The sequence below is a fragment of the Triturus cristatus genome, chromosome 7 (genome assembly GCF_964204655.1).
Source record: "Triturus cristatus chromosome 7, aTriCri1.1, whole genome shotgun sequence".
Taxonomy (NCBI): domain Eukaryota; kingdom Metazoa; phylum Chordata; class Amphibia; order Caudata; family Salamandridae; genus Triturus; species Triturus cristatus.
The window spans coordinates 1287329407-1287357379 of NC_140590.1; the positions used below are offsets into that span (position 1 = coordinate 1287329407).

General features: G+C 45.9%; 1 protein-coding gene and 1 pseudogene across 1 annotated transcript in view; one reads left to right on the forward strand and one right to left on the reverse strand.

Moving 5' to 3' along the window:
* Positions 1–27973, reverse strand: part of LOC146811901 (sulfotransferase 1 family member D1-like) — a 515287-nt gene that overhangs the window by 194282 nt on the left and 293032 nt on the right. The gene's annotated exons all lie outside the window — the stretch shown is intronic.
* Positions 245–27650, forward strand: LOC146811902 (insulin receptor substrate 1-A-like; annotated as a pseudogene).

Consider the following 27973-nt stretch of genomic DNA (forward strand, 5'->3'; position numbering starts at 1 on the left):
CCACTCACAATTAAACAACATGGATTACTATGAAAAATTGCAAAACAACCCCACATCAACAATAAAAAAAGATCTGGATAATAAATTAGCAACATGGGTGGCTAACAACATGATTGATGATGATGAACGGAAATATCTAACAGTGGACTTCCCGATACTGGCAACCATATATTTTCTCCCGAAAATACATAAAGATCCCAAAAAACCACCGGGCAGACCTATTCTGTCAGCTAAGGGCTCGATCATGGAACCAGTGGCAAACTTTATTGACTATTTTTTAATGCCATATGTGGCCAAATTGAAATCTTACATAAAGGACACTTCGGATTGTCTCAGGATTCTGAAAGATTTATCTTGGCAAAACTCCTATTGTCTCATTACAATGGATGTGGTGTCGCTGTATACCACAATAGACAATACGCAAGGTCTAAAAGCTTGTGAATATTTCCTACAAGAAAGGAATATTCACTACAAAGAACATAACGAGATGTTGCTCGACATGATGAAACTCTGCTTAACAAACAACATTTTCTCGTTTGGGGAAAGCATATATCGCCAAAAGAACGGAGCGGCGATGGGGTTTTCTTTCAGCCCCAGTTATGCATGCCTGGTAATGGGCTGGTGGGAACAAGAGGTGGCATGGAATCAGACTAATCTTAAATACACAAACCACATTGTAAGGTGGATCCGCTTCATAGACGATCTCCTTATTATATGGAATGGACAAGCGGATTTATTTGAAGAGTACTTCAAAATTTTGAACAACAGTACACCCAACCTCAGATTCACATACAACCTAAGTAAAGATCGAGTCGTCTTCCTGGATGCGGAAATTTATACACAAAACAATGGTTTAGAAACCACGTTACATCGCAAAAATACAGCGACCAATGCAACTTTGGAAGCCACCAGTTTCCACCAACCCTCATTAATATCCAGCATTCCATATGGCGAATTTCTGCGCCTGCGAAGAATTTGCAGCGAAGAACAAGAATGGCTAAAACACAGTGCAACCACGAGGAAAAGATTCATACAGAGAAAATATGCGAGGAATACAGTCAACACATGTTGGAGCAGAGCTAATCTGAAAACCAGAGCGGAATGTCTAATGCCAAAGGATAAAAGTGACACCACCGCAGAGGAACCTATAAGATGCATTTTGGATTATAGCCAAGAATCTAAAGACATTGTAAATATTTTGAAGAAAAATTGGAAAATTCTACAACTAGACGGAACAATCGGTGATAAAATGGGGAGTCACCCGGTGATCACTTACAGAAGAGCAAAGAATTTAAAAGATCGCCTAGTACACAGCTTCTACAAAACAAAGAAATTGAAAGAATCATGGCTACATACAACTGGCTTTGTAAAGTGTCATAATTGCAAAGTTTGCGAGATTGCCAAACCCACAATGGAAGTCACAATGGCTAACAAAAAAACGTGGCAAATCAAAAATCTAATAACGTGCAAAAGCCAATACACAGTGTATGTCATTGAATGTCCTTGCCCACTCAAATATGTGGGCTCTACCATCTGTGAGCTCAAGAAGCGAATATTGGAACACGTACGAGCAACAAAAAACAAAGATAAAAACAATGCAGTAGCAAGGCACATGGAAGTCAATCATAATGCCAATTGGAAACTCTTGAAATTTTATGGCATCGAATCAGTGCCTCCAAATGTGCGTGGAGGAAACAGGGAGAAAATCCTACGCCAGAAAGAATCCAGACATATTTTGAACTTGAGATCCATGATGCCGTTTGGGTTAAATCAGTCAGAAGAACTGTATATACATCTCTGAATAACAGAAAGTTCTCGAGTACATATAGAATCATGTCCAGATTGCAATTGTAACTCAAAGGGACTACAGTGCACTGCCTTCGAATCTTAAGGTATATGCCCACCAGAGGGCTATAAGTAAATGTTTCTAAGACGACAATTACAGTTTTTGAATGAGTTCAAAAATAAACTGCATGAGCCCACTGGAGGGCTGCAATACACATAAATGGTGAAATATTGTAAATATACTCCACTGAAGGAAAAGATTGAAAAACTTGGACAAAGATATAAACAAAACTGTTAAATGTAAACATGTTACCGAGAACATGGGTAATTCGCAAAAAACTGATTTGTGTAATAATGACTACATGACCCATAAGTCAAAGGGTGAATGGTGAAAGATGTCGGAAATGATGTCATTGAACTTCCTTCAATTCACTTTATTTAAATGAACATTTTTTGAATGCATTTGAGCAAACAACAACCGTGAACAAGTTATCTGGTATAACGAAACGCGTTGGTAAATTGTTGGTTCTGCGACCTTGAAGGAATAAAACAAAGTTTGAAAGCTGGTTGGAGTGCGACCTATTCTTCCTCTCTGGGAGTGTTGTGGTGGATATTGGCGGATTGCTCAACCGCGAGGCAACGCACCCGTCGAGTAGCGCCTGAAGTCGGGTACACCTGAGCAAAATTTGGATTCATATATATATATATATATATATATATATATATATATATATATATATTTTTTTTTTTGGCCGAAACGCGTTTGTCTGCCCTTGAAACGGAATAAATAAGAAATTTGATACACCATCGCGAGTGTGCGCCACGTTCTTGTGTCCTTGACGAGGAAACGTTTGGAGAAATATATATATATATATATATATATATATATATATATATATATATTACCTACTGGCAGTCGCCAGTAGGTAGATATAGTTAGGACCTATTTTCCATAGGAAATCCGCAACATTCTATTTGGAGTAACGTTGGCGCCGATTGACAAATCTTCGCGAAATTTTCCAAACTTTTGGCCAGCTTCGTCAAGCGGGGGCTGAGAAAAAAGGGGGGTCCCAAAACGCGTTTTCCCCATGCATTTTCCCATAGGACCTGTTGACGCAGCTACAGCCCGAACTGCTGAACGGAATTACACCAAATTTGGCAAAGAGGTAGTCCTCAGTTCAGACTCGTGCCTTTTGCTTAAATGGTGTAAAACCGTTCAGTAGTTCCCGAGAAAATTAGAGTTAAAAAGATAGATATATCTGGGCGGAGCCTAACCACACATCTCATTGTGAGATCTGATTGGCTGTCAGTACTTCATCCAAGAAGTGTTGGCCGCCATCTTGGGACCAATATACATGATAGCACCTCATTAAAAAGCATTGCAGTTAATAGAAGGTTTTAAGACTTTAGTTACATTATAAATCATTTGTTGATGGTACCATACTCATTTTAGGAATTGTGGTGTGTTCTAAGGTGATTTTACCATGTGAAAAAGCCTTCTGCTGTGATATCATGAATCATGTTTGAGAGAAAACTATTTTCTCATGCTTTTCCCACAGAGGTTTGGAAGGTGATCTATAAGCTAAACTGAGAGCATATTTTCTGTAAATTCACATTAACTTTCTCAGTCATGTGAGAATGAAGTCTGACATTCTCAGTAAAACATGTACATCCAACAAGGGCAGAGACTGTCATTTGATTCCTTTGTGTTGTACTGCAGCTTCCCAGAGTGTTCTAAAGAACAACTAGAGCGCTAACAGTCCTACTTATGACAAACATATTGCACACCTGAAGCCATCTTGATTGGAATAAAGTGGTAACTCTTAAAACATTTAATTTAAAAAGGAACAAAATGAGGGGGTTCATTTTGCCATAGAAAGTATGATTAGTGCTGCAGAATGAAAAATTAGGGCACATTTTGAGTGACTTCTCAAATCCTTTTCTATTTCATTAAAAAATTCTGACATGCAGACTGAAACTTGCACTTTCAATACCAGCAGCCGACTTCCCTGGTGAGCAGTAGCTTTACTACAGTGATCTAATAAGCAACTAGAGTGCTAACATTCTGAATTTATGGCAAATGTGTGACACATCTGAATGCCTTCTTGATGGAATCAAAGTAAAAAAGTGAAAGTATTTCCTACTGAGGAGACTGTAGTAAATGAGGAAATTAGGAAACTTCATAACAAATAAGTCTCCCAAAATGGCCACCAGAGACAAAAGAGCCCAAATGTAGCACAAATATCACCCAGATGTAGCCCAAGTATAGCCCAATGACAGAATGTCCCAAAGTGTTCTAACAAACAACTAGAGCTCTAACAGTCTTACTTATGACACAAGTATGGCACACCTGAAGCCATCTTGATTGGAATAAAGTGGTAACACTTAAAACATTTATTTTACAAAGGAACAAAATGAGGGGGTTCATTTTGCCATAGAAATTATGATTAGTGCTGCAGAAAGAAAAATAAGGGCACATTTTGACTTCTGAAATCCTCTTCTATTTCATAAAAAAATTCTGACATGCAGACTGAAACATGCACTTTGAATACCAGCAGCAGACTTCCCTGGTGAGCAGTAGCGTTACTACAGTGATCTAATGAGCAACTAGAGTGCTAACATTCAGAATGTATGGCAAATGTGTGACATATCTGAATACCTTCTTGATGGAATCAAAGTAAAAAACTGAAATCATTTCCTACTGAGGAGACTGCAGTAAATGAGGAAATTAGGAAACTTCATAACAAATAAATCTCCCAAGATGGCCACCAGAGACAAAAGAGCCCAAATGCAGCACAAATATCACCCAGATGTAGCCCACATGTAGCCCAATGACAGAAGGTTGCAAAACACTTATATTTTGGGTATTTGCAGTTTTATATAGTGCAGACTTGTCAGGTATTGGAGTGCTTTACATGAGCATTGGTTACATCACACAATATCAAATTCATTTTGGTTGTAGACATGGGGAGATTAAGTGATTTGACCAGAATCACAGAATGTTGAGCTGAAACAGAAACTCCAACCTGGTTCCCTAGTTGCAAAGTCTGCAGCTCTGGAAGTAACACCACATCCTCTCCCCTAGGTGCAACATTTAATCAAGTGGTCAACTGGATAAAAAAACATAAAGATTACAAATAATTTAAAAGTTCTTTGTCGCTATTTGAAACCTCAGAAAAGATGTCCTCATTTTAGTTTTTAGAGCACTAACCATAATTTTGATGCAAATAAGACCCTCTCATATATGTAATTTCTAAAGGAAATGCTCTAGGTATTACAGTTTTGATTACATCAAGATGACGTCAGGCGTTCCACACTTTTGTAATAAATATAGAATGTTAGCAACCTAGTTGTTCATTGGGATACTGTTGAGAGGCAGAGGCCAGGGGCACGGACTCTGAAAATTGAAGGCAGGTAGGAGAGTGCAGAGGCAACAATTTGACCACACTGGGCAGGCAGGAAGGGCAGTGGCAGCACAACAGACTATGGAGGGCAGTGGAAAGGTGGGCAGGGGCAACAAACCAACAATACAGGACTGGCAAGAGAGGCTGTGGCAATATAATAGACCATTGTGGGCAGAAGGAAGAGGCAGTGGTAGTACAACCATACATGCCAAAAGACCCGTTTCAGCCAGGAAACGTCCAATGTTTTTAAGCTCAAATGGGCTTTATTTGATCTGTCTCCTGTCTACAATCTCCTCTTTTTCAATGTAACTCAAAGGGGAAAATCAATACCTCAGTTTTTTTTCAAAATCTCCCTCTTACCAAGTTCAAAATGTTCGCAAGTATGGTACATTGGATCATGGTAGGCAGGAGGAATTGGGGTAGGGACATGGACTAGGACAACAGAGGACAGGAGGGACATGGAGAGGTGCACCAAACTGACCCTACAGGGCAGGCATCAGGGTTTGCAGCAGCACAATACACCACACAGGGCATGCGGGACGGGAGTGCAGCACAACAATCCATAGAAAGCAATAGGGAGGGGACAGGACCATGCACATGGACAACAGAGAACAGAGGGGAAAGAGGCAATGGTAGCTAGCTGACCATAATGGACAGACAGGAGCAAAAGCTGCAGCATAACAGACCATAAAGGGCAGGAGGGATGGATCAGGGGCATTACAATGGAACAGACAAGCCAGGAGGGAGGGAATAGGGGTCTGCACATGGAAACAGAGGGCTGGGGGCAAGGGGCCAGGGCAGGAGCAGCAAGATGACCATGGAGGTCAGGCAGGATGGGCACTAGAAACAAGACACACCATGGAGAGCAACAATGAGACTATGATGGCATACACACAGACCATGGAGGGAAGGTGTGAGGGGGTCAGGGGCAGCTAGCTGACCACACAGGGAAGGTGGGAGGGGCCATGGCAGCACAGACGACCAAACATGGCAAGCGGGAGGGTTAGTGGCAGCACAATGGCTATGATGGGCAAGGAGGAGGGTGCAGGGGCATGCACAAAGGACCATGGAGGATAGAAGGGAGGGTCAGGACCTGGGCACAGACAAGAGAGTTCAGGGGAAGGGGCCTCACAATAGACTGTGTGGGGCAGGCAGGAGGAGCAGTTGCAGCACAACAGACCAGGGAGCGCAGAAGGGTGTGGCAGTAAAATGGACCATGGAGGACAGGAGGAAGGGGATAGGGGCATGGCATGTGGACAGGCAAGGTGGAGGTGGCAGGCACAGGTTACAGTCATCTGACAATGCCAGGCAGGTGGGAGGGGAGTGGCAGCTCAACAGAACACTCAGAGTAGATAGGAGTGGCAGGTCCATGGAACATGGTGGGCAAAAAGGATGGAGCAGGGGCATGCACAAAGACATCAGAGGGCAGGGGGAAGGAGAATAGGGGCAGAAAGCTAAGCACAGAGGGTAAGCAGGAGGTCAATGATGGGCCATAGAATTGGGCAATGGAGGGCAGGAGGAGTGGACTGGTACATCATGCTAAATGGAGGGCAGTGGCAGCACATCAGACCATGCATGGCAGGAGGGAGGAGGCTAGTCCATGGATTCAGACAACAGAGGATAGGGAGGAGCTGGATGGGGAAGCAAGCTAACTGTTCAGAGAAGGTGGGTATTAGGAACTTTATTGTTTTGAAAATGTGTGTCTGTGTGAACTACTTAAAATATGTACGCAGCATAATCTCACTTTTATTCAGGAAGAAGAGGACGTTTGTGACTGTGACTCCGGGCTCACTCGGCAGAAACACCCCCTGACCCTCCACCCCCCATCGCAAAATGTAATGCCCGTGAAAAGGGTAGGTGGACGCAGTGTTATATAGAACATAGTCCTGAGAGCATGATTGAAAATGAAAACTAGATATACTATATGGTATAAACTATGCACCAAAAAGTGTGATATAAGATGAACCGGACGTGAAATATAATATGCAATACATTGTGCGCAATGATAGATTCATTGGAGAGCGCGAGATAGCACAGGCACTAGCGCGTGCTATGCGATATGCGCCTTGGAGTGTAATATGCACAGGGCAGTGTTGTGTAACCTAACTAGTCTCTAAAGTTGTAATATAAAATATGTGCTGGGGAGTGTAGCGTTGCATATGCACTGTGACAAAGATATGGATCCCAGATTGTAATATGTATGGCATAGCGCTGTGCGTTATAACATACGCATCGAGGAAGGCATGTTAGATGGGGCAATATAACCCATGCGAAGGCAAGTGTGGCATGACATATTCACGGGGTGGTGTTACAGTGCACATGGGCTAGAGAGTGTCATAGCATATGCACTAGCTGGTGGAATACAACACAGAGGTGTGTGGCACTCGGCGGGCACTGGTGGTTGCTACACAGCATTGGGCTCAGCCAGGAGCACGCTGTGACTCTCAAGTGAGGTTCGTCTCCTTTCCAGAGAGTAAAATAAAAAGTATTACACATCCGGCGGTGGATGTGTGTTTTATTAACCATGAGGGGGGTTTCTTGCATAGTTTGGTCGAATTTTTGTCGAATCGCCTTTGAATGGCTTGGTGTGCGTGTGTATTATATGTGCCCGTCAATAGCTACCCATGTTTGTATGAATAAACGACAAGGGTGTCTACTTGGAGAGTACCCACCGGTGGGGGCGCCGGGATTAGGCACGGTAGGGCGTCAGACACGTCAGAGGTTCACTAGCGGTGTAAATACATTCCACGTGGATTCATTGTATGCATAGTCGCCTTGTAATGAATATCACACAAATCGTCATGGTGATAGGTACATACGGTTTGTCCAGCATGTCCTAGGTGTTTCTATAAATATATATATTTTTTTAAAATAATAAAAAACAAAGGCCGGCCCCGGGGGATGGGGTCCCCGGGGCCATAAGTGGCCTGAGGAGGGGGGCAAAACAGCCCCCCTCCTAAAGAATAAAAAAAAAAAAAGGCCAGGACCCGGGGGTTGGGATCCCCGGGGCTGATTAAGGCCTTGGGAGGGTCAAATTTATTGTTTTCAACAAAAAAATTAGGGTGCAGGCCCTGGGGGATGGGGTCCCCAGGGCCAATAAATGAGAAAAGGAAGGGGGGCCACACAGCCCTCCTTCTAAAAAAATAAAAATAAATAAAAGACCGTCATCGTGCCAGAGACCACGCCCCCTCCTTGCAGCACTCTGCAAACGCGCCCGCTGGCCAGTTGTAAGTTGGGGAATTAATTCCCCTTCAATACTGAGGGTCCCTGAGGGCCAACTAGCCCAACAGGTATCTCCAGTATGCGCCAGGGAGCAGCATTTCAGACAGGTGTTCTGAGGCCACGCCCCTTTTGACACCTCTATGCAATGCAGCTCTGTGGCGCTTACTGGAGGTACCTAGTGGGCTAGTTTGACCCTAGGGACCCTTAAAATTCAAGGGGACTTAATCTCTCAACTTAGAACGGCCACAGGGCGCCTTTACACAGTGGTGAAGGGAGGAGACGGGGCCTGAGGTGACGTGTGCAAACATGCCCTGTGGCGCGTTTTAAGTTGGGGAAATAATTGCCTTTCAATCCTGAGGGACCCTGGGGGCCAACTAGCCCACCAGGTGCTTCCAGTAAGCGCCACTGCTCTGCGCTGGAGAGAGGTGGTGCAGGCCGTGCCCCTTTTTACACCTCTCTGCAATGGCTCTTACTGGACGTACCTAGTGGGCTATTTTGCCCCTAGGGACCCTCAGGATTCAAGGGGACTTAATCTCCCAACTTAAAAAACGGCCACAGGGCGTGTTTACACAGTGGGGAAGGGAGGGGACGGGGCCTGAGGTGACGTGTGCAAACACGCCCTATGGCGTGTTTTAAGTTGAGGAAATAATGCCCCTTCAATCCTGAGGGTCCCTGGGGGCTAACTAGCCCACCAGGTGCTTCCAGTAAGCACCACTGAGCTGCGTTGCAGAGAGGTGGTCAAGGCCGTGCCACTTTTACACCTCTCTGCAACGCAGCTCTGTGGCGCTTACTAGAGGTACCTAGTGGGCTAGTTGGACCCTAGGGACCCTCAGGATTCAAATGAACTTAATCTCCCAACTAAAAACGGCCACAGGGCGTGTTTACACAGTGGTGAAGGGAGGGGACGGGGCCTGAGTTAACGTGTGCAAACAAGCCCTGTGGCGCGTTTTAAGTTGGGTAAATAATTCCCCTTCAATCCTGAGGGACCCTGGGGGCCAACTAGCCCACCAGGTGCTTCCAGTAAGCGCCACTGCGCTGCGTTGCAGAGAGGTGGTCTAGGCCGTGCCCCTTTTTACATCTCTCTGCAACGCAGCTCTGTGGTGCTTACTGGAGGTACCTAGTGGTCTAGTTGGACCCTAGGGACCCTCAGGATTCAAGGGGACTTAATCTCCCAACTTAAAACAGCCACAGGGCATGTTTACACAGTGGGGAAGGGAGGGGACGGGGCCTGAGGTGACGTGTGCAAACACGCCCTGGGCGCGTTTTAAGAGGTAGTTTTAATCCCCTGCCCTATTATATACTAGGGGCTTACAGAGGAGGTCATGCTAATCACAGGGGGACCCCAACGCATAGTGTTCCCTAGTGTATGTAGGTGTTTTCACTGTATTCTGAGTGTCTTTTAACATAACAATGGCTCTAGGACTAGTTAGTCAGACTCAGTTACCACCAGTATCCGTCAGAAAAAGTTGAGGGTACAGGATGATTTTGCAACAAGGCTTCTTTCTGCTCTTCTGTTTGTTCTTTCTGCACGTTTCCTTCTTCCTGCACTTTTCTTCGTCTTTGATGACTTCTGTTGCTTCTTTCTGCATTTCTTTTTTTTCTTTCTGTGCGTTTTTTCTTCTTTCTTCACATGTCCTATCTCTGTTGGCATAGTTAGAAATTAGCATTTAAAAAACCTTTGAAATTCACTGAAAAAACCATAGGTTTCAGGCACGTTATAGTTAGGAATTAGCATTTAAAAAACCTTAGAAATTCAATGAAAAAACCATAGGTTTCAGGGGCGTTATAGTTAGCTGGACTTTTCACTCGTACAAAACCATTGAAATTCCCCCGTTATAGTTAGTTCAGCTAACTATGACTCGCGTGCCCGCAATGCACTGCTGATGACGTCACATATTACATCACTCATGACATGGTCAGTGACATCACTCATGACATCACTCATGACATCTCAAATGACATCACTGATGACATCACTGATGACATCATCCTTGTGATAGAGTGGCAGACCTCCTCTCCCCCTAATATAACCATTGATACACACATTCAAAAATAGAAACTAAAATATTCAAAACAATGGACATACCAATACCAGTTACAACAACCTATTCAGTAATTCTAGGATCAACATACACATCCACTCATTCACCAACAGTCCTATACAGTCACTCATACATGTACTCACTCATCATATGTACTCATACACCTATACATCGTGTTATACAACGCTACTCATCCATAGAGTTACTCACACACATAGTCACTCATGCTAATAAAGAATCAAACATCCATTTACTTGCATATACAGTTATACACACACCACCACACTTACTTCTACAGAAACTTACACATACTTAGTCTTTTAAGCAATCACTTATAGAAACACATACTTATTCATACAGGAACTCTTTCAATCTCTCACTCTCACATTTACTCACTTAATATACACCAATAGTCACATATACTAGTTTAAAACATATGTAGTTACTCATAAAGACACTATTGAGACAGTCATTTACTCACTAACACACCCATGCACACACTCATCCACCCATACAGTCCTGCACACATGCTGTCTTCAACACATACAAACAGTGAGTCAGTCATTCATGCACCTATGCACTATGTAATACCACCCCACCAAAGCATACAGACACGCAGACACTCATACTGATACTCAATAAAACAACTAATAACCTATATAGACACTCATGTAGCTACTCACTAACCCATGCAGCCACTTATACACAAAGTGAGAGACTGATACAGATATTTACATATTTAAACATTACTCACTAAGCCATGTATTCACTAAGATACACTTCATCAGTCAGTTATACAATCAATTTTTCAAAAACAAATCATCCATTTAGACACTTATATACCCATTTATTCTTCCATCGACCTTGAGATATACATATATAAAACATATGTAATTTTCAGAAAAACACACATTCACCGGAGGATGTCATCAGTGATGTCATCAGTGATGTCATTTGAGATGTCATCAGTGATGTCATGAGTGATGTCACTGACCATGTCATGAGTGTTGTAATATGTGACATCATCAGCAGTGCCTTGCGGGCGCGCGAGTTATAGTTAGCTTAACTAACTATAACGGGGGAATTTCAATGGTTTTGTACGAGTGAAAAGTCCAGCTAACTATAACGCCCCTGAAACCTATGGTTTTTTCAGTGAATATATATAAACACAGGTTTCAGGGACATTATAGTTAATTGGACATTTCACTTGTATAAAACCAGAGAAATTAGGCCGTTATAGTCAGTTGAGCTAACTATAACTCACGACCCGCAATGCACTGCTGATGACATCACATATTACATCACTTATGACATGGTCAGTGAAATCACTGAGGACATTTCAAATGACATCACTGATGACATCCAGCTGTGTGGGGGCTTACTGGAGATACCTGGTGGGCTAGTTGGCCCCCAGTGACCCTCAGGAATGAAGGAGACTTAATCCCCCAACTTAGAATGTGCCAGGAGGCAAGTTTGCAGAGTGGAACAGGGAGAGGGCGGGGCCTCTGGCGAGATGCAGGCTTTTCTTTTTTTCGTAAATAATTAAATATACAGTAGGGGGACCACTTCCGACCCCAGGGACCTCATCCCCCAGGGCCATGCCAGCCTTCATTTTTGTAAAAATCTTTTTGGGAGGGGGGCCGCGTGGCCCCCCTCCTCAGGCCAATTATGGCCCCGGGGACCCCATCCCCCAGGGCCCAACGTATTTTCTTATGTATTTATTTATTACAAAAGGGAAGGCCGCATGGCCCCCCTCCCGGGCCACTTCTTGCCCCAGGGACTCCATCCCCCGGGGCCGGCAATCAAGTTGGGGACCGCAATGCACCCACAGTCCTTGCTGGCTCCCCACCTCCTGTGGGAGCCGGCATTGCTTTTGGACAAGGGAAGCTGATAACATGCAACTCCGCTTGCCCAAAAGCAATTCTGCTTTGCTTTCCAAGAAGCTAAGCAGTGTTTGCTATGGCAGGGCAGAAGCTGTGCTCCTGCCCTGCCATAGCAAATGGCAATGTCCTGGGGTGGGCACCCTGGGACATTGCAGGAGCCGGCCCTGGGGGTGGTGGTACCCAGGGCTATGAAGGGCTCCAGGAAGGGGGCTGTGCAACCCCCTCCAATATTGAGATAGCCCCAGGGAGTTGGTGGTCCCCGGAGTCGGGGTTCGTAACGGACCTCCATATTAACATATTCAATGCCCCGGGGAAATGGTGGTCCCCAGGGTCTGGGGGGCCCACAAGGAACCCACACATAAATAAGTAAATCCCCGGAGAGGTGGAGGTCCCTGGGACTTGGTAGGGCCCAAGAGGCCCCCCCACACAAAATTAAGTTAAGCCCCAGGGAGGTGGCGGTCCCCGGGGCTGCAGGGTGCCACATGCCTCCCACGCATAATTAAACAAGCCCCGTGGAAGTCCACGGGGCTGCGTGGGCCTGCGCGGCCCCCGCATATATTTACATATTACCCCTGGGACCTGGCCCACCCGCGGGCTCATTAAAACGAAGCGCTGGAGCCCACGCTTCATTTTTTTTTATTTTAGTGGCCGGATTGGCTCACCCAGGGCAAATTCGGCAGATTTTTTTTTTAATGCTTTTTATGGCCCTGGGGGTCCTTGTGGGACCCCCTCAGCAGGCCTAGGGGGTCAGGGTGTTTCTACCCTGTCAACCTTTCTTGTTTTTTAACCTTTATTTTACTGTTTTCTTGTGACTCGGTTACCGAGTCACAAGATGGCTGCCAACACTTCTTGGTTTGGAGAGTGGGCAGCCAGTCAGAATAAAGCTTGTGCTCGGGATGATTTGTGAATCCTCCTCAGTGCTCAGATATATACATTTTTATTTTTTGAATTTCTCAGTAACTACTGAATGGATTTACACTATTTAAAAAAAGGGCGCTTTCTGAACCAAGAGCTACCCTTTTGTCAAATTTGGTGTAATTCCGTTCAGCAGTTCGAGCTATAGCCTGTTCCAAAATCTCCTATGGAAATTAACATGGGGAAAACGCATTTTGAGACTCCCCTTTTTGCTCAGCCCCCACTTGACAAATCACCCCAAAACTTTCAAGACAGGAGCTGACTGGAGTTGGTCATTAGTCTGGAAAATATTGTGACGATTCGTCAAACGCTGCCAAAGATATTGGCAAAAGAAAAAATGCTTTTTGAATAGAAACAAGGTCCTAATTATAACTACCTACTGGCAACCGCCAGTAGGTAATATATATATATGTATCTCAAAGAAGCTCAAAGCGTTCCCCTGTTACCGGAGCTCCTGGCCCTTCAGGGCGGCCTCACAACATGGGCATGTTAACTTCCTCTCAGCAAGACACGCAAGGTGAGGCCCAATACAGTTGAACCGCCAGTAGGTTTTATATATATATATATATTTATATATATATATATATATATATATGTATATATACATATATATATGCATACATATACATGTCACCAACTGGCATTTGCCAATAGGTTGTTATAGTTAAGACCTTTTATCCATAGGAAAAGCATTTTTTGATTTGCCAATCTCTTTGGCGCCGCTTGACGAATCTTTGTGAAATGTTCAAAACTAATGGTTTGCTCAGGTCAGCTTGTGTCTTGAAAGTTTTGGGGTGGTTCGTCAAGCGGGAGCCGAGAAAAAATGGGGGTCCCAAAAACGCATTTTCCCCATGTTAATTTCCATAGGGGTTTTGAAAAAGGCTACAGTCCCGAACTGCTGAACGAAAATACACCAAAACAGAGTCACAAGAATAAGGGTGGAAAAAAGATGAAAAACAAGAAAAGGGGGCAGGGTAGAAACATCCTGACCCCCAAGGCCTGCTTAGGGGGTCCCACAAGGACCCCCATGGCAAAAAAAGCATTTTTTGTTTTTAAAAACAGTCAAATTCACGCTGGGTGCGAAACTCCGGGTGAAATTTCTTTTAAAAACCAAAGCGTGGGCTCCCGTGCTTTGTTATCTGTAAGCCCCCGGGTGGGCCAGGTCCTGGGGGCAATGTGTAATTAATTAGCGGGAGCTCCCATTGCCCCGGGGACCACCACCTCCCCGGGGCTTTATTCATTATGTGCGGGTGGCACGCAGCCCCCCACAGCCCCCGGGACCGCCACTTCCCCAGGGCTTCTAAAACAAATGAATGGGGGCTCCTGCCCCCCCATGCTGCCCGGGGACTGCCACCTCCCCAGGGCATTTATTTATATGGGTCGGGGGTCTCGCGGGGCCCCCAAAGCCCCGGGGATGCCACCTCCCCGGGGCTTAAATTAAAACAAAGAAGTGTGGGGGACGCCTGCCCCCCCCACACTGCCCTGGGGACCACCACCTCCCCAGGGCACTAAATATTCTAATGCAGGGGTCCGTTGCAGACCCCCAGGCCCTGGGGACCACCACCTCCCCGGGGCTTTAAACACTTGGGAGGGGGCTGCGCGGCCCCCCTCCTGAAGCCCTTGATGGCCCTGGGGACCGCCCCCCCCAGGGCTGGCTCCTGCAATGTCCCGGTAAGTTGGGGAATTAATTCCCCTTGAATATTGAGGGTCCCTGGGGGCCAACTAGCCCTCCAGCTACCTCCAGGCACTTACTGGAGGTACCCGGTGGGCTAGTTGGCCCCTAGGGACCCTCAGGATTCAAGGGGACTTAATGCCCCAACCCAGAACGCGCAAGGATTGCTCTGCAGAGTGGTGGAGAAAGGGTGTGCGGCCTGGTATGAGAAATTAGCAATCCTGCTGTGTGGGACTTACTGGAGGTAATAGGAGGGGTAGTTTGCCCCCAAGGTTGATGTTGGGGGCTAACTACCCCTCCTGTCACCTCCAGTAAATCCCCCAGAGTGGGATTGCTAAGAGGTGTTTGGAGGCCACGCTCACCTTTCTCCATCACGCTGCAAACGTGACTGCTATGTAATAGTTCGAAATTAGCATTTAAAAAAACGTATAAATTAACTGAAAAAAACATAGGTTTCAGGGACCTTATAGTTAGTTGGACATTTGAGATGTCATCAGGGATGTCACTGAGCATGTCATGAGTGAAGTAATCGTCATCAGCAGTGCATTGCGGGGGAGTGAGTTATAGTTAGCTCTACTAACTATAACGGCCGAATTTCTTTATATGAATGAAATGTCCAACTAACTATGACGTCCCCGAAACCTATGGTTTTTGCAGTGAACACACACACACGCGCGCACACACACACACACACACCTTTTGGGGCAGTTCTGTTCTGCCATTGGTCTGTCTGAATGTAATTCACACTCTGCTTCCATCCATAAGAGCGCACAGCATGGGGTACAGGTTCAGTCCACACATTAGTTCCTGGCTCTCTTGCCCTTCTGGTAGCATTTTCTAATCACATGGGTACATCCACCAGAAAATGAATGTGGGTAGCCAGTTCTTTAGCTTTCAATTTACTCTTTTCATAGTTCTTTTCAATTCTTTGTTTCTCCTTTTTTTATTGTAATATTTCTTACGGGGATACTCCAGCTCTCAAGAGCCAACAAGTCTCTTCTTGTCACTTACCTCATCTGCTGTGCACTGCATCTCACATGGTAACATCCCCGAAACAGGAGATGCTTATCTAATGCTGTTGGTCATACTGTATCACTATTTTTAAAATTCCAAAATGGCCAACACATTGGTTCTACATGTGGTGGCCATGATTCAACAATAGACTATTTATAATACCTTTGTATGACAGACAGTCACTGCTATGTTAACTTTTGTTATTACAAGCATTTGCCTGCCATCCTTAGATGGCAAGATATTTTCGTTTCCCTATTTGAATTCTTTTAATTTATCGAGCATATCTTGTTGAGTGTGTGTGTGTTTTATTGCGGTTGTTTCTGAGGGTGAATGCAAGAATAAGTCGGTGGATGTATGAACGGGCACAAGAGTTAAAAGATGATTGACAGAGGGCATGTATGATAACCTACTAGTGCGTTCATTAATGTGTACAGTTGTCTGGCTTAATTGGTGATGCAGGTGTTTTTTGATGCTGCGTTACAGATTCCTACGTTGTAGCCACTCATCCCATTACTTCAAACCGGTGGTTAATTTGTGAAATGAATAAGTGTCAGGGCTCTCGTCAGAAGGCCACTGCAGCGTGTACTACCCAGTGGCCTTATCAGTGCTGACAATGACAGCACCAACACAACTACTAACACCACCTTCCTACAAGTGTGACAATTTGGACAGTTCCAGGATACCAAAGCTCAAAGCTATAAGATTAGCTCAGGCAGCTGTTAACAGTTATTTTTAATGTGCATCAAATTAACAAACAAATGTTATCGGGCTCACCTGTAAATTAGGCAAACCGCGCAACCTTGTGGCAGACTGTTATAAGTTTTGGGGTTGTCACTTAGATGCCGGTGCTGAGCACCGAAAACAATGAGCTAAGATCAACCATTGCTCCAAACCCGCAGACCAAAGAAGTGTCAGAGCTTCCATGTACTTCAGGACAAGTTAGCGCAACATTAGTGCAGTCTCGCCTGTCTCAAACCATGTAGATTTTGCGCTGTCTCACAACAACAGTGTTTCCTTTTCGATCATCAACAAAAAAATTGACTTTACTAAAGAATTGTTTTGCATGTTTAATAGCTGATTTGTTTTGCTGCAGTCACTCAGACGTTTTCAGGTACAACGGAAATTGTTGCAGATTACCATGGATTCTTTACTTTGAGTTTTGTTTACAGTATAATATCCTCTTCAAACGCTACTGTAAGCCCCTAAGCATACCTACAATTAGTGGCGTGCGAGCCAACAAATCAACAGGGAAGGGCCGAGTCTCAGTCGGGCCAACGTTCAGCTACGGCTCAAAGAGACTGTGCGCAAGCTGAGCCTAAAAAATGTTTGTCATGTAAATCATGCAATAAACGTCATCTTAGAATATAATAAGGTGCCTTCAAAATTTTCAGCTAATAAATACATCAGATTATTTTAGAGGTATTTATTACAATTGAGAGGTTTTTAAACAAGGACTGTTAAACATTCCTGCCCCCGACCTGATGACAAAGCTATTAGTGAACACAGTTTGTGTCGGTTGTGAAGCACTATTATGCTCTTGGGCAAAGTTGGCGTTATGGAAAACTGCCAAAAAGAAAATGCGGATTCTGCCTGTCACCTACATCCTCATCTTCCAAGAATTAAGAACAAAGCATTAGCCTTAGGTGGCAGAATTGCACAGTGGCTGAATTGCACACTGTGAAACTGGAAACTCTGGGATCAGTCCCAGATGCCGGCTTGGCCAAACTTTATGATCCTAGGGAAATTCTTTATTTCACAAAGCCTCCTTTTTGTTCATTATCACTTACGAGAACACCTTCAAATACTTAAGTTCAGGATGTGTACTGTACGAAAACCTCGCTTGTAAATAAAAGCCTATAAGATTCTTGTCCACATATAGGGTACACAGCCCCTGTGTTGCCTTTTAGTTACACTTTTTATTTTTCAGCATAGGAAGATTTGCTGAGATTCACAAGATGCTGAGCCAAGGCCAGGATCCAAGCCTGCTCCACATATTTCATGGTTGGTAACTGTAGCCACTAGGCCACATCGTCTCCGTGAAAGCTTGGCTCACTTTGCATCGAGGTTCCCTGAAGACCTCGAGCTGAGCTAGAGTGAGGTATTTGGCTCAAGCTTTTAGTGGCTCTCCCCTCTCTACTTGCAATGCAGGCCTGCAGGATAGGTACGCTATGGACAGAAATTACATTAATGTAAAGGTTTTACAGAGGGACATATAGGGCTAAATGTTCGTTAACTCACGGCGGAGTTGCACAGATGTATTTCCCCAAGATTAAATCAAATTCCTCCCAGATTCAGCATCAGCGCGAGCAATGCGACAGCTGGAATTCAGCTCTGTGGATTTAAAAAGGCATTTTGGATTACTCAGTACTCCCAACTTTTGTTTCCAACTGAAAACTAGGACAACAGAGGAGGAAACATTGCTCCGATTTTTGAATAGGCAATTCAGGGGTAACAAAGGTAGCCACTAGGCTGGATGGACTGGAACCTGCACCCCACGCCCCCCCCCCCCCCCCCCAGCGCCTTGAGACCCTTACGAGTGAGTTGTCGGGCTCTACAAGCGCCTGATTGATTGATTGAATGAACACCACCCTGAACTTCAATTTGAATAATTTCAGATTTTAAACTTGGTTCATCCATTCTGGCAGCAAACATGTGGCCAGAAAACAGGAGGTGCAGATCAGATGGTGCTTGCTTTGTATTAGCAGCAAGACTGATTGGCACTGCCAATGCTTGTTAGTAAGTTTAAACTTAGGTGTTTAACTACCAGTACTTAAGGTTCAGCATTTTATCCTTCAAAGGTAGATGCAATATTCATCATTGATTACGGAAATCATACATAACACTGAGCTACTTTTAACCCTTTCGCTGCGGCGGGAATTCCGCCGCAGCGCTGGGGGGTGCGGGGGGGCAGCACGGTGGCGCTGTGCTCATGACGGAGTCGCTCCGTCATGAGCCACGGTTGAGCTGTGCTCATGACGGAACGGTTCCGTCATGACTCCGCCCAGTTGCGTTGTCCCCCCGCACAGGCGGGGAAACAGCGCCGCAAGGGCGGAGCGGCCGCCAACGGTCGTGGCATGACGGAACCGCTCCGTCATGAGCACACGGCAACCGTGGCTCATGACGGAGCGGTTCCGTCATGAGCGGGGAAGGGGTTAACATAGCTCTCGTTGTAGCCAGAAATAGACGTAGTCAATGTATTATTGCAAAACAGTTTTAAATTATCATCGAATGTGGAAGCGTGCGTGTAAACACCCATTCTCAGCTGTACAGTCAAAGCTGGGCTCTTGCATCGTAGCATACAATCAGAAAGTATTTAACAGGAAGAAGTTGCTACACTATGGAAGTAGTTCATTCGTTTAACAGATTAAAATTTTAGATTATTTTTGGAGCATAAATCTATATCTAGATGCAGAGTCAATAACCTTGCAGTTACGCCTAAAGAGCAATTCCAATTTTGTAAACCTGTAACTGGAACTTAACGTGTGTCTTTGTCATTCCAGTATGTGTGTTATGTTTAAAGTACTTGTAAAGCGTGTGTACACCACTTGGTTTCATGGCGCTGGGATCAAAGGAGTTCTGCTGCCAAGAGATTCATTCATACGCATGGTGAAAGAGCCAGGTTTTCAAAAGTTACCTGAATTGAGGGTATGATGTCATAGATCTAATGTCCTGAGGAAGAGAGTTCCAAAATTGAGGGGCCTGGACCGCAAATCTTAGTCCTCCTCAATGTCTTGAGTTTAAAGGATGGTGTGGCTAGGAGATTCAGATGGGAAGACCTAAGGTCCCACGTGAGGGTGTATCTCTGAACCCGAGTGGAAACAAACACTGGGCAGTTGCCATGAAGCGCTTTGAAAATGAGGCAACTGACTATCGGGAGCCAGTGTAACTTTTTCATAAGAGGGATGACATGCTGCCATCAAAGTAGAGTGAATTGGCGTAGTCAATATGGAGAGGACCAGGGCTAAAACTACTTGGGTCAGAACTTCGGTAGTGAGAAATCGGCTGATCTTTCTGATTTTTCAAAGCTGAAAGAAGCAGGTAGAGACATTGTCCCAGTCTGAGATTTCATGATTCACAGTCGATGTATTTACATACACTGTATTCATTACCATGCCTGGTAAATAAAAGGACACTGTGTTACTGCATAGGGACTATGGGGGAGATGTACTTCGGTTTGGCTTTGCGATTACTAATCTGCGAATTTTCGTGACTCGCTGTTTGATAATCACAAACAAACATGTACCAATGTGTTTTGACACATTTTGCGATTTCCAGTAGTTCGCAAATAGACCTACTTCATTAATATTTATGAGGTAGGTCTCGGTTTGCGACCCATTGGAAATCGCTAAAATCACAGTGATGGTGGCCTTCTAGAGTCAGCAAGCTACCATCTCTGTGATTGCTTTTCAATAAAACGTTTTTTTTAAAAAAAAATGCAGCCTGCTTTCCTTAAAGGAAAATGGGATGCGTTTAAAAAATAAAAATGAACAGTTTTCTTTTCATTTTTCAAGAGTAGGCAGTGGTCGTGGGATACTGCCTGCTCCTAACAAATGTTTTCACCAACATTTACAGAAAGGGGTTACGACCAACCCGGAGTTGGTGGTAAACTACAAATGTTTTGCGACTGCATTTTGGTCACAAAACATTCACACATACCACTGCGGGTTGGTATTAGGAAAGGGTGCCCTAAACACACCCTTTCCTAATACCGAATGGCAAATCCTATTTGCGATTCGGTAATGGGGTATCGAATCACGAATAGGGCCTGGTACATGGAAAAAAAATGTTGGTTCCCAAACGGTCTGATTCACAGAAAATGTGCTCTGTGCATCTGGCCATATCGAAGGAGAAATTCGATTTGCAGTATGTCCGATAACAAAAAACACTACTCATTCAATTGACCAGGTCTGTAGAACGAAGGCATCCTTCTGTTTTGGGTAGTCTTATTGCAGTAAACAATGAATATTTGTGATTAAGTTGAGCTAGCAACTAAAGACCCCACAAAACAGATCTTTAAATAAAAGTAATGCATCAACAATGCTCTAATTTGTAACCAGAGATCCATCCTTCAGTTCTTCCATGAACTTTGATTGCTGGGATGTTGTTATTTACAACCAATTGCCTTGTTTTATGACTTTAATGACTTGCCCAAAAAAGAATTCCATAATAATTGCAATGCTTACATTGACATACTGTTTTTAATTTTTTCCATGTTTTATGGGCTGTTACAAATGGGGGTCTCTAATTGACATATCTGTGCACCTTGTCCAAGTAGGGATCCTTCCTTCTTGTCAGGAAAAGAGAGATACACGTCCAAAATAACCCCTGCTCACCCCCTTGGTAGCTTGGCACAGGCTTATCTCAGGGCAATGTGTAAAGCATTTGCACATGACTCGCAGTAATACAGTTGGACCACTACAAAAGGACCCTACACCAGTTTTAGCAAAATAGCCAATATGTATCTGTGTAAAACAAGACCAAAACAATAAAAATACAACATACAGTAATAAAGTTATGAATTTTGCAAGAATATACTTAAAAGACAGTCCCTTGAAGTTAATAGCTCTCTCTGGGGCTATCACGGTGTTGTGAACAAATAAATCTAACAGTTTAGGCATGAAACTTACGATGAGCTCCAAAGAGACAGCAGTGGCAGGTGGCAGTCCCATAGGTCGGTGCAGGAGTTGTCAGGTCCTTGAAGTCACAGGCATTGCAGATCAAACTCCGTGATGTGGAAGTCAGGAGCGCTGGTGTCAGGGCTGCAAAGCAAAGGGACGATGAGACATGCGGTGCCCACAGGTCACAGTGCAGGCAGCCGCTCGGAGACTGCGTCCTGCCTCATTGGTGAGACTAGGGCCATGGTGTGAAGCGAGGTGATGCGATGTGCAATGTCCACAGGTCATGGTGCAGGCAGCAGCATTTTTGATGAAGCACTGTTGTCGGTAGACGCAAGGTTGCGATGCGAAGCTTTGTGTGGTGCCCACAGGACGCGGAGCAAGCATCGGCGTCGGTGGACGCTGCTGGAGTCTATGGCACTGATGTCAGAGGACCAGGACTGCGGTGTGGGATGGGGCGTTTCTTTGTGTAACTCACGAGCAATGTCCATAAGCCACAGTGCAGGCAGATGAACCTGAAGTCTTTGATGTTCTTGAGACTTCCAACCGGAGGCAAGCTCTACTTCAAGCCTGTGGAGAAACTCGGGAAATAAGTAGCAGAAAGTTCAGTCCAGCCCTTTCACTGCCCAAGACAGAAGCAGCAACTGCAGGTCACCCCAACAAAGCAACAAACGGAAATGGGGCAGGACTCCTCCGTGCAGCTCTTCTTCTTGGCGTGGTTCTTAGCCCAAAAGTGTTCTAAAGTTCTGGGGGTCAGGGCCCAATATTTATTCTACTTTTCTCTTTGAAGTCTTTGAGAGAAAGTCTCTCTTGCTCAGTCAAAACCAGTTGTGTCCTCCCTGGTCCAGCTTCACTACAGGAGGTGGAGAAAGCATTGTGCAGAGCAGCCACAGCCTATTCAGGTGTCAGTGACAACTCCTCCCTTCACTCTAGCCCAGGATGGCCCATTCACAGATGCAGGGCACACCTCAGCTACCTTTGTGTGAGTGTCTGGAGTGAATGCACAAACAGCCCCTATCAATCTAAAACCAGACAGTGAATCCACAAGCAGACAGAGGCACAGGAGGAGGGTGGGTGCGCACTGCTCACATCCCAGCACTCAGTTTGGCCCGATGCATCATAGTAAATGCAGTGCATGATAACACTTACTAGAGTGACAGGCTTTAGTTTTTCACCCTTGTTGGTGCAGCCAGTGCTGTGTGTCTCTAGACACGTGTTTCAGAATAGGAATAGTTGTCTGTCTTCAGTAGAGAGTGATGGAGCGGGTAGTACAAACTTTTGTATACCTTCCCCATTCTGCATGAAAATACTAATTGAATAATCTATTAATTATAAAATTACACGTGGGATTGCATATTGCATGGCTAAATAACCTTTATGACTAAAATCCGTATGCATACTAACAGTAGTTTATGTAGTAAATAGAATACTGCATGATATATGTTGCTTTTGTAATGTCTTGTAATGTTGCCCAGGAGGAGGACCAAAAGGGTGAATATAATTGCTTTAAATGTCGCTATACGCTAGATAAATACAAGCACATAGAGGGATTAGTAAGAGGTTAACATTAGATTTATTATTTCTATGCATTAATTACTCTTTGTGTTTGTTTTGCTTAAGTTGGCGTTTGGGCCTAAAACCCAAAATGACCTCTGACGCTACACGACGAAGTGGCCACTGTCCCATGAGGTGCGGAGTGAAGTGCGCAGAAGCGACAAAGTCTCCCAGACCCCGTCGTGAACTGTGATCTCCGTGTACCCAAGGAAGGACACTGTGGGAAGACGGCCAAGACTGAAGACAATTGATTTTCAGTAAAACCGGAACGAACTGACTTTTCACTGACTTGATGACCTCACCCCTCGAACTGTAATAAGGTCCCAAACTTTACCTTCGGATGACCGCAACCAGCCAATCATAACCGTGCTGAAATTACAAAATGTATCTTCTTGATTCGATTTTATTATAAAAGTACATGGTAGAATATTGAGGGGTAATCGTGCTCTCGACCGCTCCCTACATCGACTTCATCGACTCATGATGCTACTTAGGCGACTGACTGCGTTTTCCTGAATCCTAGATGCTCCAGATGTTGCCCAATTATCTGATGACTGCGAACTTTTCCTAATTCTATGGGCGGTGGAGAGGTGTGGCTCACTGGTTAGAGGCGGCAGATCCGCAAGCAGAGAATCGGCCAGGGACCAGGGTTCAATTCCCGACGCGGCAGGGTTGTGGACCAGGGTCAAAACGGACTCGATAATTCTCGCCTCGGTACCTACTCTAATCAGGAACACACTCGGCAACTCTGGGCATTAGCTTGCCTCATCTCCACAACGGCCCCCCACATTCGCCGGGGATGCCTGGTTTCACCTTGGAGATACCCAGGAGGGACCATCTCACAGGGATAGCCAGGACGGGTTCCCCAGCGGTCTACAGCGCCACGACGCCTCAGGGCAGCAGTGCGCTTTACAAGACACATACATTTACATACATTTACTGATAGTTGCTTGCACGTCTCTGGTCTTTTGCCGATCCTTTGAGACTGTAGCGTGCTGAGCAAAGAACTTTGAACTTTGGTTAGCTTTTGGACAACTGACTGCAATATGAGCCAATGAATTAGAGGACTCTGAATAGCAAGATTAGGTAAATATGATGTTCTGCGCTATATTTGAAATTTGATATAAACTTTCCAAATGCGAACATAACTCTTCAAGAAATTTAGATAAACAGATATTAACAAGAAATGAGTTTGTGGTTTATTGAGAAAGGTAAGATCTAAATCTTGAATGTGTTTTAGCTGGTTTTAAATCACCATCAACCAATCCAACTAAATGATCCATTGATCATTGTGGGAGGAGTGCCTTGATGTTTAGGATTGAGATCTGTAGGTGGAAGGGGTATTGATGTACATTGTTGTAAAATAACTTTTCTTTCCCTATAGTTTATAAGGTGTTCCCCTCACATGTTGAGCGCTTGAAACGTTCATCCCTCCCGTTGCGTGCAGACCGGAGAATGGTTAGTGTGAGTGTTGGTGGTATGGGCCCCACCAATGACTGCATGTGTGAATGAGTTAGTGTGACGTCGGGTCTGACACGGGGAGAATACCGGTACGGGTTTGCTTTCCCCGTTACCAGGGTTTTTGCGCTCCATCAAGAGCAACACATTCTTTTTGGTGGTGCTGGAAATGCTGCCCAAATATTGGTTGAGCAAGGAAGTCCCACTTCCTAAAAGTGGCATTTTCAAACACACAATTTAAAAACCACCTTTACTTAAAGCAGTCCTGCCAAGTACTATGCATCAGGCATTAGACAAAAGCATTTCAGTGTGGTACTTTGCATTACCGCATTGTCACTCATGAGAGGTATAGGGCCTTAGATGTCAATGAAGCTGTTGCCACTGCCTAAAAGTGTTAAGAGGAGTGGGAGATGCAGCACACCTGTGGCATGGCATGCCTGCGCTAGTAGCAGCAGCTCTGCTAGCAGGTTGCTGCTACAGTATAATTTTGAGGTTTTGAGAAGGCTATTTTATTCCCACCGGGGCTCTTCACCGGTAATGTGAAGGTAGTGCTCACTGGCTACTACCGAGGCATGGCAGCCTAGTCTGATAGGCTTTGTGTTGCACTTTAGGTGCTGCTTGAAGTTAGCTTGTGGGAGGCGTTGGGCTTGTTTTTAGGTCTCACATAGCGTTGCAGCGCAACGCGCTGCTCGCTTTGTGAAGCATGCAGTTTACACTATAGCAGGGGGAATCTCCACCCACTTCCCGGCCATAATTTTGATTGGCTTCAATGATAAATTCTGCATCTTGATTGGTTTTTGGCTTGTTAGTCCCGCCTCCTGAAGCCGATGTCGTCATTGTTGTTCTTCCGAGGCTATCAGCTCCTTTACTTCAAAAACCGTTTTGTTTTCCTGCCTCTCCCCATTCCCTCCCGCAGTCCGTAACTTCTTGGACCACAACCAACCCCCACCCCCTCCGTTTCATGTCTTCTTTCATGCCTGCATGTCCATTTAAAATGCAATAGGTCTCGTGTAAATACGAGTCCTATTGCATTTTAAATGCTTGTTTGTCATTTCATTGGAGGGTGCATTCGCACTCTTTGTCTCGCATGCGGGCAATGCCTTACATCGTACTCATGCGGGACAAAACAGTGGCGTTTTCCCATTTTACGGCGGGAGGTAGAGACAGTACAAGCAGAGAAGTAGGACGAGGTGAGGCGATGAGTTCCGGCCACGTAGCAAGAGCCAGAGCGCCAAGCTCTGCTCCAACCTGATCTCGGTGCCCGTGCGCCGCCTGCAGCCGCCCCTCCCCCAGGCCAGCCTGAGCCACCAGGTGAAGCCTGGCCCATTCCGTGTGCGCGCTTCAAGTGACGGCGAGGGCAGCCGGCCTCGGGAGATGGTAGCCCAGCTAGTCCCGGTCGGGCGCACTCGTCATCCTCGTGTTGCCCACGGCCGCAGTGCCTGCACCTGTTCCTCAGCCACCACCACTTCATCCCAGCGTCGGCCTGCCGCTGACCTCCCTCGGCCGCCGCCAGCCCTGCCAGCCTTCAGCAGCAGCAGCCACAGCTCCACGTCGGACGGGGTCTGCCCACGTTGCTCCAGCACCTCGGTGTTCAGCTCCCCTACTGACGGTGGCTTCATATCCTCGGACGAATATGGATCCAGCCCTAGTGACTTCAGGGGTTCTTTTCGCAGCGTGACACCGGACTTCCCCGGCCACACTCCACCCGCCGACGGGCTGGTCTACATCTGCATGGGCCACGGTGTCCAACCACTTCGCCGACCCCCGCCTGCCCAAGATTCGAGGTACAGGAAGCGGACACACTCGACCGGCACCTCCCCACCACCTCCCGTCGGCCAACAGCGGCCCCGTGCCCGGCCTGCACCGAGGACTACACTGCCATGGCACAACCCTGCTGGCCTCCTACCTTCCTGGCCCCGCACTGTTAACCCACGGAACAGCCGCAGGACGACGGATACATGTCCATGAGTCCAGGGGTGGCGCCCGCCCGGCGATTATATGCCCATCAGCCCCACCAGTATGCTTGCCCCGCAACAGATCCTGCGGCCTCGCACCGACCCCAGCGGCTACACGATGATGTCACCTAGTGACAGTTGCTCCCCCGATGGCTGCGGTGCCTGACTGTCATTGGAAAGCAGCGATGGCAAACTGCCCTTCAGAGACTATGTGAAGATGAGTCCGGTCAGCGGCTCTAGCACCAGCAAACCGCCAGACGGCTGCTTGCCAGCTGAGGTGGCCACCCAGCCCGCCTGCGCTTACTACTCCCTGCCGCGCTCTTTCAAGCATCTGCACCGCCCTGGTGGCGAAGACTCGCCGTCCTCTGTCAGCAGCAACAGCCTGGGTGGCCAGGACCAAACAAGCCAATCGGACCCTCCAGCGCAGACAGCCACCCGCCGGCCCAGGCCTACCCACCTCTCCTTGGACAAAGCCAGAGTACCGAGTTGCAACGATGGGCTATCCGGAGGCCGGGGCGCACAGCATTTATGCCGATATGGCTTTCGGAAGATGTTCAGAAAACCTGCTGTTTCCCAAGCCTGCAGCCCTCCAGGACCATCCAGGTCTCTCCGCTCCTGCCCCGCTGCCAGGCCAGGGCTCTGGCCTTAGCACCTTCACCAGGGTCAACCTGAGCCCCGGCAGCGCCAGGGTCGTACGGGTAGACCCGCAGGGTCGGCGGCGGCACAGCTCTGAAACTTTCTCACCCGCCACACTGCCCTGCAACGAGGATGGCAAGCGCCACAGCTCGGCCTCCTTCGAGAATGTGAGTATGCCAAAGGATCATCCTGAGGACACCCCCCCTGAATTACATAAACTTGGACCTGGGCATGGAGCAGTCCCCTCTGCAACAAAAGAGCTCTGGGACGCCCTGCTCGGCCAGCTCCACCGAGGACCTGAGTCCATATGCAAGGATCACTTTCCATAAACCTGGAGACCTCTACTACTGCGGGAGAAATGTGGTCGGTTTAACCTTCGCTTTAAGGAACTTACTCTCTGACGAAGGGCAGGACAACTGCCCGAAATGCATTGGGGTTTTCATTTGGATGATTTATTTAAGGACCAAGATTAACCCCTTAATGGATTTACTTTAAAAGAATCTCCATGTCTCATGATTACAATGAGCATATGATACCATATTAAAAACAACACAAATAAATCTTGGTTTTGAATTCACCAAACTTGATTATTTTCACAAACTTTTGAACATTCACATTATCGGCAGTGCGCATGGAGGGACATCTCCCGAGTAGGGACATGCAACCTTTCTGATTTTACGACGCCTTGGTTTAGAGGACGCTGCCTCCCCGCACGCCCACCGAAGTCATTAATTGAGAAGTTTAGATTGAATTGTTTATGCTGGTGTGCGTGATTCATCAATATTGTGATATTCAATATGTACCATACTCTTTATTTC